We start from the raw sequence: 16,290 nt of genomic DNA, 5'->3' as shown, positions 1-16,290 counted from the left end.
CACATAAAATTAGGATGTGTGGTAGCCTTCGTGGCTCGCACCTGTAACCCCAGCACTCGGGAGGCAGCGGCAGGAGGATTGGCACGTGTTCCAGAAATCTGTTCTAAAAGCCCTAACTGCCCAGGCAGTGGTGGCATGGCAGATCTGAGTTTGAGGCCAGCCTGATCTATGGGATGAGATCCTGGACAGCCAGGGGTACATGGAGAAACCCTGTCTCAGGGAGGAAAAGAAAAAAGAAGACCCTAACTAAACAAAATTGAAGCTTGAGAGATGGCTCAGGGGTTTAGAGTGTACACTGCTTTTACACAGGACCCAGATTTGGTTCTCGGCACATACACGGGGCAGCTGGTAACTCCCTATAACATTAGTTCCAAGGGAGCTTATGCCCTTTGGCTTCCTTGGGCACTGCACATGTGTACCCACAAAGGTACACACACACACATGCACATAAATAGTAATCTTTTTTTTTTAAACGGGGGAGGGGAGGAGGTTAGTGGGGGAAGGTCGGGTTAAGAGAGATCTGGCTTGGGAGGAACACGGGTACAGAAGCCACTCTGATTGGTTCTGTCCCAGGGCCCTGAAGCGGTCCAAGTCCACCAGAGTGCTACCTGCACATCCAAGCATTTCGCAACTGCTCAGGGTCAGCACTGGTGTTTGTAGAGCATCAAACCCACCCCAGGCACAATACGACCTGTAGAACGTCTAACACACATGCTCGCACACACGCCTGCACACATACCCTGGCCTCCTGGATGAAAGGAGCAGAGGAGGGGGCTCAGTGGTAAAAAGAGGCACCCAGGCCTGAGTCCTAAGGAAATGCATGTGCTTTAAGCCACCAGGGCCCTGGTGGAAGGGAGGAGGGTCTGGATGGTAAGTGCTTGGCATACCCAAGGCTCCCCTGCAGCAAACAAACCGTGTCCTGTCTGGCTCCAGTGCAGCAGGGTGTGGGCTCTGGGCAGGGACTGGTTATTAGTGAAGCCCACAGTAGCCTAGGCTACCGTTGATTCCAGGTGCCTTTGAGCCATCTCACCCTCCCAAGACCCTGCCTGTCTTAAGCAAGGGCTGATGAGATGGCTAAGTGGGTAAAGGTACTTACTTGCTGCCTAAACTTGAGTTCTGTCCCTGGTGAATGGAGAGAAAACCCAATAAAGCCATCCTCACACCTACACACACACACACACACACACCGCCTCTGCCAACAACGCCATTGTGAATAAAAATAATAATGAAGAGAAACTTAGGTGAAATAAGATTTAAATTGTGAAAATAAAAACAATATTAAATGCAGACACGAGGAACTGGGAAAGCTGAGGTGGGAAGATTTATAGCCTCAGGCCAGTTCAGAGGAGTCTGGGCGAGTGTGGTAGCTTAGCTGGAGACTAGAGGTTCAGTCTTGAGTTCAAGGTCACCCTGGGCTACATAACCAGCCCCAGTTTTGAAGACAAGTGGATAAAAACAGATAAAAGACACCAAGTTCATTGTTAGTTTTCTGCATAGTCAGTGCTATCACTTCCTTGCCGTAATTTTTTTTCTTTGCCATAACTTTAGAGCAAGACACAGACATGCCTATTACTCACCAGCACTCCGCATCTCTCCCTGAGGATGAGGACATCTTGCCATATAATATCACTACCACTTCTCTCAGAGACTCCCTACTATCTGCGTCTGCCCAGATTCAGAGCGGCACAGTTTGTCCGTCTGTAACAGTTCTGCAGACCTCAGTAAGCCCCCAGACCTTAGCACAGTGGACTCCATGATGGGATTATCACTTAGGCTGAGACACTCAACATGTAGACAGCACCACCTGCCAAAAATAAAAACAAAACAAAAACAACAACAACCCCCCCAAAAAAAAAACCCAAATACTAATCCAGCAAAGGCGATCATTCTGGGAAGACCTCTAAATGATTATTAACCTTGCTTTTTGGCTTCTATAGTTCTGTTTCTGGCCAGTTGTGCTTGTTAACTGAAGTGTGTCAACTCAGAACATGATTTTTGTGCTTAAAAGCTCACCCTGAGGAAGGCTCAGAGCTACCCTGGGATCAAACACCCAGGGAAGTGGCCAGCTGGCTACTAAGTACTTTCTATTGGCTTAAACTCATGTCTGAGCAGTCTTCTCTGATGAATACCCCACAATATTTTTAGGTTCCATGGAGATCCCCAGAGACCAGACCTTGAGACAATGGGGAACTCTGAGCCCCTTGGAGCAGGGAAGACTGTGGTTGTCATGGAGCTCATAAAAGGAGCACAACCTATGATATTCCAGGTCCCCAGGACTCCCTTTGCCCAATCGCTGCTTAATGCTTTGGAGGAGTCCGATACTTCCATCCCAAAAGAAACAAATTATAAAGTCATTTCTCAAGGTAAGTCTGTTTAAAGACCCTTCTCTTTGGACTTAGGAGTGCTTGAATGCAGCGGCCGATCCAGTGTCCGGGATCTATGTGAGATGTCACCAGATTCCCCCTTGCTTGTTCAGGTGCATGAATGTGTGGTTGCCGCCCCTGGCTGTCTTTACTGTGTGTCTCGCTGGCCATCTCTCTGGGTTTCTGTCAGTTCTGTTTCCTGTATTGACCAGTGGCTTTCTCTGGACACACACACACACACACACACCTGATGTCCTCCCTTGCCTCCTCTTGTTGGGGCTCCAAATCCTTTGGCCCTGACACATCACCCTGAAAAACAATGTCAATGAACCCTCCACCTGTCCCACTCCTGCAGAGCTTGCCTAGTTTGTTGCTTGTTCATGGTCCTGTCCCAGTGGCTTCCTGTGTGGAGGGAGGGAGGAGCTAGGCCTCTCATCTAGGGCCATCGAGGCACAGTGCACACAGGGGTGAGGAAACAGTCCTCTGTGTGCTCTATGTTCTCCCACCTGCCCCAATCCATCCCAGGGAAGGGGATAAAGGAAGCTCCACCGTCTCCTCTCTTATGGATTATGTCTCCTTTGCAACCAATGATCTGTGAAAGTAAAAAACTCGAAACCCTCCAATCTTGAACAGTAGAAGAAAAGTAGAAGAAAATAGGCCCTAACCAGGCAGGGAAATCAGGACACTGCAGCTTGGACAGAACAGATTTCCCCTTCTGTCCATCTCAAACTAAGAAAACTTTAAACTTTTTGCTAAGTCCTTTTTAGAAGGACAAGAGTCCAGCTGCTAGACAGATTTTCTCTGCCACCCAGTCAGCCCCAGATATTATGGGGGGAAAAGTTATAAAGGTTAAAACATTTTTAAGTTATAAATAGGTCCCAATTGCTGGAGGTAGCTCAAAAGGCATTTAACAATAGTGAACTGATTGAGAGACAAGAACTTTTGCATAAACCAAAAGCCCCTGCCACCTCTGATGAGATGCAGTTAGACTCACAGATTCCCAGGAAGATTTGGTGTCTTACCCTCTATCAAAAGACTATCTCTTCGATGAAAGTGCTGACCCCAATTGAAAAAATGCAGGTGGACAATCTTTCAGATTTGCAATGAAGAGTCCAGGGGGTGTGAGCAGAGACTGAGCTCCCAGGACTCTCCCAACACCAAGTTGCTAGAATTGTTCAACTAACCATTTCAGCCACCCCCATCCAGATTAAGCAATACCCAATGAGCCTGAAGACCCAAAGGGAAATTGCAGTCTTCATTGCCTAGCTTAGAGAGACAGGCATCTGGGTGTCCTGCTAGTCTCTCTCCTGTCTGTGACTAAAGCTGGAATCTCTGGTTCTCATGAGTCTGATCCCTCCAAAGAAGCAGTTCTCAACCTGTGGGCCACAACCCCTTTGGAAAACCTATATCTCCAAAAATAGTTACATTATAATTCCTAACAGTATGAGTTACAGCTAGGAAGCACCAACAATGGTTGGGAGTCACCACAGCATGAGGAACTGTATTAAAGGATCTCAGTAGGAGGAAGGCTGAGAACCACTGCTCTGGAGGAGCAGGAATTCTCCATCATGGACCTGAAAGATGTTTTCTTCAGCTACACACTGGCAGAGGTGAGCCAACCCACCTTTGCTTCTAAAACCCAGAGGAAGGTTACAGCGGGTAACTTACCTGAACCAGATTTTCCCAAAGATTAAAAAACTTCTCCAGTCCTGTTTGATGAGACACTAAATGCTGACCTCCTGCCTGGCCATCAGAGTGGTGGTTCTCAATCATAAACCCTTTGGAGTTGACATCCAGCATATCAGATATTTACATTATGATTTATAACAGTAGCAAAATTACAGTTACAAAATAGCAACAAAATAATGTTATGGTTGGGGGTCACCACAACATGAGGAACTGTATTGAAGGGTCGTGGCATTAGGAAGGTTGAGAACCACTCCATCAGAGGTTTCCTGGGACTATATTCTTACAGTACATAAATGACCTCCTCTTAGCCACTAAGCATAAAATAAATTGTAAAAGGCCCACTGAGGGCCCGCTGCAGAAGTTATGAGCTTTGGGATATATGATATTGGGTAAGGTAGCCAAACTTCGTAAATTAGAGGCTACCTATCACGGCTACTGGCTGAGCGGAGGCAAAAGGCACCTGCCTCGGCGTGGGTTCGCTGCCATCCTTCAGATTCCATCTCCAAAGACTAAGAAACAGGTTTGAGAGTTCCCAGATGTGGTATTGCTGCCTCTGGATACCAGAATTTTCAGAAGTAGCAAGGCCACTATACACCAACACAAAGGGGTCTGACAAAGGGGAGCACTGTGCCTCTAATCTCTCCTGTGACTAAACAAAAGCCATTTGAGGTTTTAGAAACATCTCTGACTTCTGTTCTGGCCCTAGCACTTCCCGGTGTCTCAAAACCTTTTTTATTTGTTTGTCCTGGACACAAGAGACATTACAAAGGGGGGTTTAACCCAAACTTTGGGGCCATAGAAATGCCCTGTGACATACCTGCCCGAACAACCGACCCTGTAGCCACAGATGACCCACCTATCTAAGAGCTGTGGCAGTTACTTCTAGTCTACTCAAAACAGGCAAGTTAACTCTGGGTCAGGATCTTATACTAACAGCACCCCATACCACCAAGGCCCTCTTCTGAGGATCACCAGAATATTGACCATCTAATGCCCATGTGACCAAGTAACCAGGCTTTACTCCTCTGCCACCTCCAATCTGGTTTGAGAAACCCACCACCATCAATCCGGCTGCCCTCTTGTCTGATGACGATGCACAGGTGCTCATCCATGACCGTCATGAGATGGAAGGTGAAACCAGGTATGTGGGAGCTGCCATGGTTACTTCACCTGAAGTGATTTGGGACCAAGTCAGGTACCTCAGCCCAGAGAGCAGAATTAATCAACCTGACCCAGGCTCTTGGATAGGAAAAAGGAAAGTCCACCACTGTATACACGGACAGTAGGTATGCTTTAACTACCAGCCATATCTATGGTATCTCTATAGAGAAAGAGGGCTTCTCACCATCAAGGGAAAAGGAAATCAGCTTGTCCCTTGTAAATGATATTTGACATCCCCAATGAATTGCTATCCTCCACTATTGGGGATATCCAAAAGATGACTCCTCTGGGACAAGAAGTAATCAGCCACTGACCTGGTTACCTGACAAATGGCCCTAAGACGAGTGAATCCTCTTGATGTTTGAAGACAAAACCCTGACCTGGTACTGACTGAGACCCCATGGTGAAAGCAGAGGACAATGATGCAATAAGAATGAACAACTCAAGTCCATGGGCTGTTGAAGATGCCACAGAACCTCATTCTCCCAGAAACCACTGGCAAGACTGGTAACCGACCTCCTGCAAGCTATTCATCTGGGGTCCACAAAACCTGAGTTGCTCAGACCAAGTTAAGTGGTACCTGGAGCAGACAGACTGGCACAGGATGTCTCATCAGATGCCAAGGTTTGTACCCCAGTAAATCAGAAGCAGAGAGCTCTTTCCAGGGAAGGAGTCCAAATGAGAGACCAGCACTCTGGCAAACACTGGGAATTTGAGTTTATTGAGATCTGGCTTACCAGGGAAATTTTTGTAGATTTTCTAGTTGCTAGTTTTTTCCAGGTGGGTAGAAATGTTCCTCACCTAGATTGAATCTGCTCAAATAGTAGCTCAAAAGCTCCTCCAGAAACTGGAGTCTCAATTTGGCCTCTACCTAGCAATGGGAGTCCAACAACAGCCCAGCTTTCATAGCCAAAACCTCTCAATTAATAATAAAAATCTTTAGGGATAGATTGTAAACTTCACTGTGCATAGAGAGCTCTGAGATGGTAGAAAAAATTAGTAGACATCAAAAGAAACTGCAAAGGGTGGATAAGCTTCCTTGCTTTGCTTCGAGCCTGCTGCACCCCAAAAAGGGAGGGACTTACTCCCTATGAGATTATGTTTGAGAGAACTCCCCCACTGTTTCCCCAGCTCAGAGACCAGCAGGTGGAGAAACTCTATAACCATTCCTTTCTCAAGTCACCTAAGATGTTCCAGTCCTCCACAAAGGCTACCACGAGACTATCTGAGAGACCCAGCTGACTTCTAAGTATTCAAGTCTGGTGATACGGTCTGGGTCAAACAGGGGGCGCTGAAACCAACTTGAAATGGGCCTGCATGGTGATTACCACTGTGGTAGCTGGTTTTATACCATGCACCCACTACACCCAGGTCAAGGGAGCAGAAGCCTCCAGTGATGACACCAAGTGATTATCTCCACACTATGGACCCACTAAGGTTTCATCAGACCCCAGGCCCTTCTACTCTCTGCCCATTTATCTCCTGAGTCCTGTGTTTGGTATGAATATAGGAACAGGGTACAACCGCCACCACTCCCAGGCCTGGACCTGGAAACTGAGGAAGATGGATACAGGGAATGTATTAGCTGGCTTGACTGCAGACCAGCAACCCAGATTCCTCTTGACCTCTCCCCACTGATGCTCTCTCTAAATGTCTGGTTGTATTAAAGAGAAGATGTGGGAGTTCGTGTTTTTCAGGAGAGAGTACAGAGTTTACAATTCTACAAATGCTCCATGGCTTGCCCCCTCTCATTGCCAAGGATGGGGGAGTTTTCCGGTGCAGGAATTAGGGCTGTAAAACCAAACGGAGGTTTTCTATACACACAGAGATAAAAATGCAGAGACAGAAAGCCTCCTCCCAAGAAATACACAATAGAAACATGCTATCCAATGGCAAAAAAATTTTACAAAGCTGGAAATTCAGTAAGAAAGATTCTGGCCTTTAGGAGAATAGGGGAAACCTGGGGAATCAGGCTTTATGCTACAGAAAGGGAGCTGGGGATAAGAGTTATAATCTCAGCCAGATATCAGCAAGGATTGCTAGTTATGCTTAGGCCCCTGGTCGCCATGCTATGTAGGGACAGGAACTAACCTGTTGACTGATCAAACTCACTGTGACCGGGGGTGGGGAGCAGTCCAAATTAATGTTATAGGACTTACAAAGAACTGAAACTTTAACCTAGGCACTTCCCCCTATCCTGATGCCTGCTAGTCTGTATTGTGGGTTAGTTCATATGGATAATAACACTCTTACCAGGCCCCTCATACTACTTGATACACATGTACTAGTGGTTTGACTAAATGTGCCTCTTGCAGTGCTTTCCAAACTGAGTAGACAGGTTGGTATTAGAGGTTTCAGTTTCTGAATTAAAACAGCCATTAGATTCCCTTGCAAAAATGGTCCTATAATATTGGAGAGGCTTAGATGTCTCTAAGACATGAGATAAAGGAAATTATGTCGGGCTTTGGAAGAAACCTGCTTTTTCTATGCTGATTGGGAGTAATTAGAGAAAATCTTGACACAGCTAGGGTAAACTTCAAAAGAGAAAGAAACAAAGACATAAATCAAAGGATTGACACAAGTCTCTATTCTCTGGTCCCCCTGGCTAATGACTTGGGTCTCAGCACTGTCTGGGCCTTTAGTTCTCACTCTGATTGGAACAGTGGAGCCCTACATCTTAAACTATATGACCAGTTATGTATCCGTTCAATAAAATGAATGGTCCTTAGGACTAACCACATCTTTTAGATCAGGATGAATGTGAGATGTGACTTATTCACTAAGACCAGCGAGGAATGTAACAGGGCCCCCAAACCTTAGCACAACTGACTCCAAGATACCACTTAGGCCATAAAATCTAGGACATAAACAGCACCATCAGCCAAGATAACAGACCTAGTCCATCAAAGTCCACAGTCCTGGGAGAGTCTCTAAATGACTAGCCTTGTTTTTGGCTTCTGTAGTTTCATCTCTGGCTATTTCTGTTAAATGAATTGTGTCATCCCAGGATATAGTTTTCATGCTTAAAAGCTTGCTCTGAGAAGGCTCTTGGAAACAACCGGGATCCTCGACACCCAATGCAGCCAGGCAGCTAATAAAGACTTCCTGTTGGCTTAGCTCCATCTGAGTGGCCTTCTCCGGTGGATCCGCCACATGGCCTAGTATCTTCTCAGTGTTCCTGATACAGAACTATGCGCTGCATCTGAAAAAGCACCCAGTTCCATCAGCATCATTTCCCAACTCTTCTGCTTTCTCCCAGGTTTTTACTTCATGAACCACCAAAGCCAGTGGTCTGGCGATAGCTACTTTAAGTCAACAAGAACAAGGTAAAAAGTTAACAGCTGAACAACATGGCTGGGGAACACCTCTGTATCAGAAAACATCTGGATTCAAACACAACATACTTAAAAAAAAAATCAGCCATGCAAAGCTCTAGGGAGAGTCTGGCCAGAAGATGTGAGAGGCACAAGCCTGGCAACTCCGGATGCAGATGATGGGGGCCAGTGTGGGTGGGGCTGGGAGCAAAGTGGGGATGGTTAAGAAGTCACAGCCCCAACAGGATAATGGAGGAGCCGGATGGGTGAAGGAACAAAAGATGTGACTGAGTGGTCCAAGCCCCAGTCAGGGCAAAGGACCTCTGCTCCAGTCTCTGGAGGCTGGAATGAGCCCCAGACCCTTGTTCTCTAGCTCACAGTTTCCATTCCAGACACAGTACATCCCAGGAGGCATCAGAATAGGCAGGTGATATTCTGTGCCATGTGCGATAGTCCTATCCTCTTCTGTGGGTCCTCTCTGTCTTATCTTGGTTGTGGCTGAACTCAGTCCTATGGAATCCTTCCTGGAGTCCAGGAAGCCTGTTGTCTGTGTCCTGCTCTCCCAGGCCCTGGCAGCCACCCTCCCCATGTCAAGCCGTGCCCCTTCTCAGGAGAATTGTATTTGTTTTGTGTTGTGTCGTGTTATTGTTTTACAAGTGTCTTACATGGTAGCCCAGGTTGACCAAATGACCTTGCTCTCCTGATCCTCCTTCCGCTAACCCCTAAGTCAATGGTTCTCAACCTATGGGGAGGGACCCCTTTAGGGGTAAAAAAGACCCTTTCACAGGGGTCACCCAAGACCACCATAAAGCAGAGATTTATGATTCATAAGAGGAGCAAAATTACATTTATGAAGTAGCAATGAAAATAACATTATAGTTGGGGGAGTCACCACTACAGGAGGAACTGCATTAAAGGGTCACAGTGTTAGGAAGATTAAGACCCACTGCTGTAAGTGACAGGATTTCTGATGTGCACTGCCACGCCCAGTTTATGCTGTGCTGGGGATGGAGGTCAGGGCGTCGTGGATATTAGACAAACACTATTCTGACTGAAGTCCACCCCAGCCTCTCAAAGTTGTTTCCTACTGAAGGCAGGGAGAGAACCATGCACCACTGATTGGTCACAGCTGGCAGAGACCAGCAGCAGTAAAGATGAAAGCAAGGCAGTCTAATTGTCAGGTCAGTTTCAGCTGCCCTGCCTGGGAACTTTTGAGGTTATCACTCTGACCCAATCCTAATTTCTGGGAAGGACAATTCACAAATTTGTCTCAGCCCAGTGATACCTCTTTGATCTTTAATACATTCTGTTCAGGAGCTTGTTGAAAGACAGTGGTCCTTTTTCATGGGACAGTGTGGAAACAGGAAAGGACTCTGTGATCTATGGGTATGCTTGATGCCATGGTTGTGGTGGTACGCACCTGCACCCCCAGTACTTGAGAATTAGAGGCAGGAGTATCAAGTGTTCAAGACCAGGGACCTAGGGAGATGGATCAACAGTTAGAGCATGTGTTGCTCTTGCAGAGGACCAGAGTTCAGCTCCTAGCAGGCAGCCATCAATGCCCCATCCCACGAGCAACTGTTAAGTGAACCGGGGTACACTCTACTGTCTTTTGTTTTTATGGTGCTGGGATTAAGCCTATTAGATCAGGTTTGATGTGGAAGTCAAAGAGGAGACAGACCTCTGTAAGACCAGATTGTCCTTTAGTCAGAACAATATAAAGGTACCAGTCTCTCTGCAGGAATGGGACACAGGCAGCTGGGGCAAGGGCAAAGGGGGGGGGGTGTATATAGGGTGAAGAGGGAACTTTGGAGGGGGAGTTTTCTAGGTTGATTTATTTATTTACTTTACATCCTGACCACAGTATCTCCTCCTTCCTCTCCTCCCAGTCCTCTCCCAACCCAACCATCCACTCCTCCTCCCTTTCTCTTTGGAAAAAGTGAGGCCTCCTCTGGATATTAACCAGCTTTGTCATATCAAGTCCAGTGAGATTAGGCAAGTGTCCCATTGAGGCTAGATGAGGCAGCCCAGTATCGGAAAAAGGGTCACAAAGGTAGGCAACAGAATCAGACAGAGACAGCCCCTGCTCCCAATGTTGTGAGTCCTACATGAAGACTAAGCTATACAACTGTTACATATTTGCTGAGGGCCTAGGTCAGTCCCATGAATGCTTTTTGGTTGGTGGTTCAGTCTCTGAGTCCCTATAGGATGTTAAGCAGCCAATGCTCTTAACTGCTGAGCCATCTCTTTGGCCCTAGAGTATTTTCTTAATTAGTGTTTGATATGGGTGAACCCAGGACATTGTGTGTGGTGACACCCCTGAGCAGGTAGCCATGGATGATATAAGAAGAAGGTTGAACAAATCACAAGGAGCAAGCCAGTAAGCAGCATCCTTCCATGGCCTCTGCATCAGCTCCTGCCTCCAGGTTCCTGCCCTGAGCTCCTACCTTGACTTCCTTTGATGATGAACAATAATGTGAAGGATAGGACAAATAACACCCCCACACCACACACACAAGGTGCTTTTGGTGATGCAGCAGCAATAGAAACCCTAACTAAGAAAAAAAAAAAAGCTTCTAAACTCAGAGGTCCCTACCTTCTAAGCCTAAAAAACTCTAACTCAAACATTTCTTCCTTCTGAAGCCTCTGAATTTTCTTTGTTCTTCTGGTTCCTGGTGGATCTCCTAGTCCAGCTTCACACACATCTCCGCCCACCCTCCTCCCTGCCAACCACCATTACTGTGAGTGGCTGACATAATTAAAGGGCCTGATTGCCCAGAATCTATCTCAGTACATGTCTACAGAACCAGTAAAGAATATTTGTTGCCTAAAATTTATAGGTCTTTCTCCCCTCTCTAGATATCATTCACAAGACCCAACACCAGCCATTGTAAGAGGCATGCTCTTGGCTAGAATACCAGAAGCAGGACATAGGCTCACAAAATTTCTTTGCTCGTGGTTTTGTTTTGAGGCAGGGTATCACTCTCAGAGCTCAGACTAGCTAAGAACTCACTATAAAGCCCTGGTTTACCTTGAACTCATAGCAATCCTCCTGCCTCAGCTTCCCAGTTGCTTTTAGTTGTTTGTTTCGAGGCGGGGTCTCACTGTCTGGGAATTCACAGTCAATCATTGTGCCTCACCCTACCGAGTACTGGGATCACAGGTGTGTGCCACCATGCCTAGCTCATAAAACTTACTGACCCCCAGGGAGTTGGAAAGTTATACAGAATAAAAGAAGAGGCAAGTTTGGGGAACAGTGGCCCATACCTGAAATCCCAACACTCTAAAGGCAAGACAGAGTTCAAGAGCAGACTAGGGTATATGGTGAGACCCTGTCTCAAAACACAAAGTAGGGGGCTGGAGAGATTGCTCAGTGGTTAACCGACTGTTCTCCCAGGTGTCCTGAGTTCAATTCCCAGCAACTACACGGTGGCTCACAACCATCTGTAATGGGATCCAGTGCCTTCTTCTGGTGCGTCTGAAGACAGCTACAGTGCACTCAGATACATAAAATAAATAAATAAATAACCCCCCCCACACACACACAAAATATAAAGCAGTTCAAAAGGCACACACCACTTCCAGTTTGTTCTCTCTGCTTCATGCTCACAGTTCAAAGTGTGAGCTCTCAGCTGTTCCCACTGACAGCCTGACTGACACCCGTCGCTTCCCCACCGCCATCACCACAGATCCCAACCATCTGGAAATGGAAGCCAGTAGAAAAACTCTTCCACCAACTGTTTTGGTGGTGGTGTTTTCTATCACAGCCACAGAAGAGCATGTAATACAATCTGGAGATGCGCTGTCATGATGCTCAATTTTATTCCGGTGCAGCCTTCCCCCATCACTACAGTATAAATGTTATCGCAAAGACCCACTGTGCCCTCACAGCCCTGGGTCAGCCATGGCAATGATGTATTGTACCGTTACAATACAGCATTGTAACTTTACAGCGGTCCTGTATGCCGTTTCCAAACCCCACCGAAGCAACGGATGTATTGTGACGTCACAGTGCACACTTGTATCGTAGCAATTACAAGGATGCTACTACAGTGTCCAATGTTGACATTATAATGCCCCATTCTGACATTAAAATCCCCCCCATTGCCTCACTGCAGACTTCTAAGATGACATCAGAGTGCCCCATTGTGTCATGACAGTTTGGTTGTAAATGACCATGCTTCGTTGTGTGGTTTGATAACTCCATGCTCTGTTGCAGTATCACAATGTTTCAGTGTGTCATAATATCCGTTTGTGACATCGCATCACCCATTAATGCTTTTATAACATGAATTATAATACCTCAGTGCTCCACTTTTATATCAAATTCTCCATTGCTACATCACAACACACCACTGGGTCCTCACAATGCATATTTTGACATCACTTTATTATGCCAACAGAATGTGACATAATAAGGGACATTGTATAGTGACATAATACAATTGTGACATTACAGTTCTCTGTGGTGACACCATAATATCTCAGTGTGACATCACAAGCTCCATTATGTACTCACAATGCCTCAGTGAGATAGCAGAATGCTCGACCCTGACATCTCTCTTTCCATTGAGATATCACAGTTCTCTGTTGTGACATCCCAGTGCCATCTGTGTCTTGACAGATCTATTCTGACTTTAAAAAGATAAATGGTCGTCTTAGGGTTACTATCGCTGTGATGAAACACCATGACCAAAGGCAGCTTGGGGGAAAGGTTCGTTTGGTCCATGCTTCCACATCACGGTCCATCATAAAAGGAAGTCAGGACAGGAACTCACACAAGGCAGGAGCCTGGGAGCAAGAGCTGACCCAGAAACCATGGAGGAGTGCTCCTTACTGGCTTGCACACCCTGGCTTGCTCAGCCTGCTTTCTTATAGCTCCCAGGACCCCTTTCCAGCGGTGGCACCACCCACAATGGGCTGGGCCCTCCCCCATCAGTCACTAATTAAGAAAGTACCCTACAGCCAGATCTAAGGGAGGTGTTTTCTCAACCGAGGCTCCCTCCTCTCCAGTGACATTAACTTGTGTCAAATTGACATAAAACCAGCCAGCACAGCTGGCCCCTTGTCTACTTGACACACAAACATCACTACTAGGCCACAACCTTTCCTTACCTATTCACCTCAAAGGTCTCATATCGATAGAAACATCACAATATAAAATACTCTAAATTTTATAAGTCCTACAGTCTTTAAAACTTCAAATACCTAAAATCAATCTCTCTCTCTCTCTCTCTCTCTCTCTCTCTCTCTCTCTCTCTCTCTCTCTCAAAGACAGTCTCAGCTGGACAAAGTGGCATGTGCCTTTCATATGTCACCACTCTGAGTTCAAGGCCAGACTGATCTACAGAGTTTACAGGATCGCAACCAAGGGTTTAAGAAGATGAGCTGTCATTTATGCACTCAGAATATGTCATCTGTATGACAAAAACAAAAGAAGTTGCCCTTGAAATGATCTTTCTCTAATCCCAGCTGCTTGAGAATTTAAAGGAGCAAAATTGTGGACAGAGGTCAGCCTGAGAAGGTTGTCAGGATCTTAAGGTTTTTGTTTTTTTGTTTTTTTGTTTTTTTTTTTTTTGTTGTTGTTGTTGTTGTTTCCAAGACAGGGTTTCTCTGTGTAGCCCTGGCTGTGCTGAAACTCACTCTGTAGATCAGGCTAGCTGAGAACTCAGAGACATCTACCTCTGCCTCCTGAGTGCTGGGATTAAAGGCGTGCTCCACCACTCCTGGCGAGACCTTGTCCAAAATAATAAAAACAAGCCAAAAAATGTTTCTAGCTCAAGTTTTGATCCCTTCTAACATTCGACACTGCAGTCTGAAGCTTTCCGAGAGGTAGAATTATTTATACTGCTCCATGTTATTCCTGTCTTCAAAGGTACAACATTCCTCTCGTCAATTTTCAGTACATCTCCTACAAGCTCCCTAGTTATTTCCCATCAACACTCCCCACCCACCCTTTCCAGATCTAAATCTTCAGAGTCCCCACCTCTCCCCCACTTACTGAGTCAAGCTGTCTTCTTCCTGGGACCCACTCCTGCCTTCCCCCTACATTTCTTTAATGTCTGAGTTCCAAGACAGGCCAGGACTACAGAGAGACCCTGCCTTGGGGGGAAAACAGTCTTTTAAAATTCAGTCTCTCCACTGTGGGCTCCTGTTAATTAAAAAGAAAAATAACTAAATACTTTTACTTCAAGAGGGAAGAACCAGGGAACTACCACAATCTGATCAAAGCAAAACCAAACTCCCAAACTGTAAATAACGTAGTGTAGTGGACAACTATCTGGGATCCACTCACCATCTTTTAGGCTCCTCCAAGGGGCTTGGGTTACTTCTCCCTGGATCCGCCCTCTGCAGCAAGCACAGCTTGTCTGCTAGGCTTCAGCAGGCTCTGTTCCCTACCACGGCTGTTCTTGGTGGTCATCCCATGGTACTGGCATCTCCAAAATGCTGGGGCCTTCTGCTGCAACTGGGCTGCACTTTCACCAATAGCCTCTCCAGGGCTCTCTTCATGGTGCAAAGTCTCAATTTCTCATCATGTCCTCTTCAATCCTGGGCCCTCAACAGCCACTGATTCTGCACCTTCACCAACGGCCTCTCCTGGCCTCTCTCAGTGCTAAGCCTCAGCTGCTCTCTGTGTCCCAGCTCAAAAACTGTTCAAAACCAGTACCACCTGGGTGACTCTTACACTACCAACCAAATTCTGTTGCCAGCATGAGGTACAACCTTGGTCACCTCTGGAACACAGTTTTCTGTGTGCTGACTCTCATGAAACACTTCCCAGATTTCACCTCAGTGATGCTGGTCTCTTTTTAGTCACTGCTAATCTCTCAGCTCCAGCTGACCAGCATCAATTGTCCTAGAAAAGTCTTTGACTTCAGTGGTGCTGATCTCTTGTTAATCACAGCTGATTCTTCAGCTCCAGCTGACCAGAAATGGCCCGGTAGAGTCTTTGCTTCCCTCTGAAACCTCACAAGCCAGGCCTTCATCTTCTGCACTGCTCTCAACATTCTTACCCTCCAAGCCCCTACAGAGCAGCTCACTGAGCTCTCAAGTCAGGACAGGAATTCAAAAAGAGCCGGAACCTGAAAGCAGGAGCTGATTCAGTGGCCATGTGGAGGTGCTGCTTACTGGCTTGCTCATCTCTTATAGCACCCAGAACCAGCGCATGGTGGCTCCACCCACAATGGGCTGGGCCCTCCTACATCAATCACTAATTAAGAAGATGCTCTACAGGCTTGCCTGCAGCCCAATCTTCTTGAGGAATTTTCTCAGTTGAGGCTCCCTCTTCTCCAATGACTCTAGCTTGTATCAAGTTGATATAAAATGCTCATACATAAACTGCTACACTATTGTGTGGTGTGCTGGCTAGTTTTGTGTCTACTATCACAAGCTCAAGTCATCAGAGAGGAGGGAGCCTAAGTTAAAAAACAGCCTCTGCATCAGCTCCTGCCCCCAGGTTCCTGCTATTTGAGTTCCTGTCCTGACCTCCTTTGGTGTTGAACTGTGATCTGCAAGTGTAAGCCAAATAAAGCCTTTCCTCCTTAAGTTGCTTTGGTCTTGGTGTTTCATCACAGCAGTAATGACCCTAACTAAGCCACACTGTGACCGTACAGTGGTCAAGTGACCCTAACTAAGCCACACTTTGACCGTACAGTGGTCAATTGCGCCATCCCAGTGCTCTGTTTGCCACCAGAATGTTGTTTATGATGTCACTGTGATGGATTTTGAGATCACTTACCTGCAATGTCCTTACAATGTTCTAT

This window comes from Micromys minutus (genome assembly GCF_963924665.1).
Source record: "Micromys minutus genome assembly, chromosome: 29".
Taxonomy (NCBI): Eukaryota; Metazoa; Chordata; class Mammalia; order Rodentia; family Muridae; genus Micromys; species Micromys minutus.
This window is presented reverse-complemented; position numbering follows the sequence as displayed.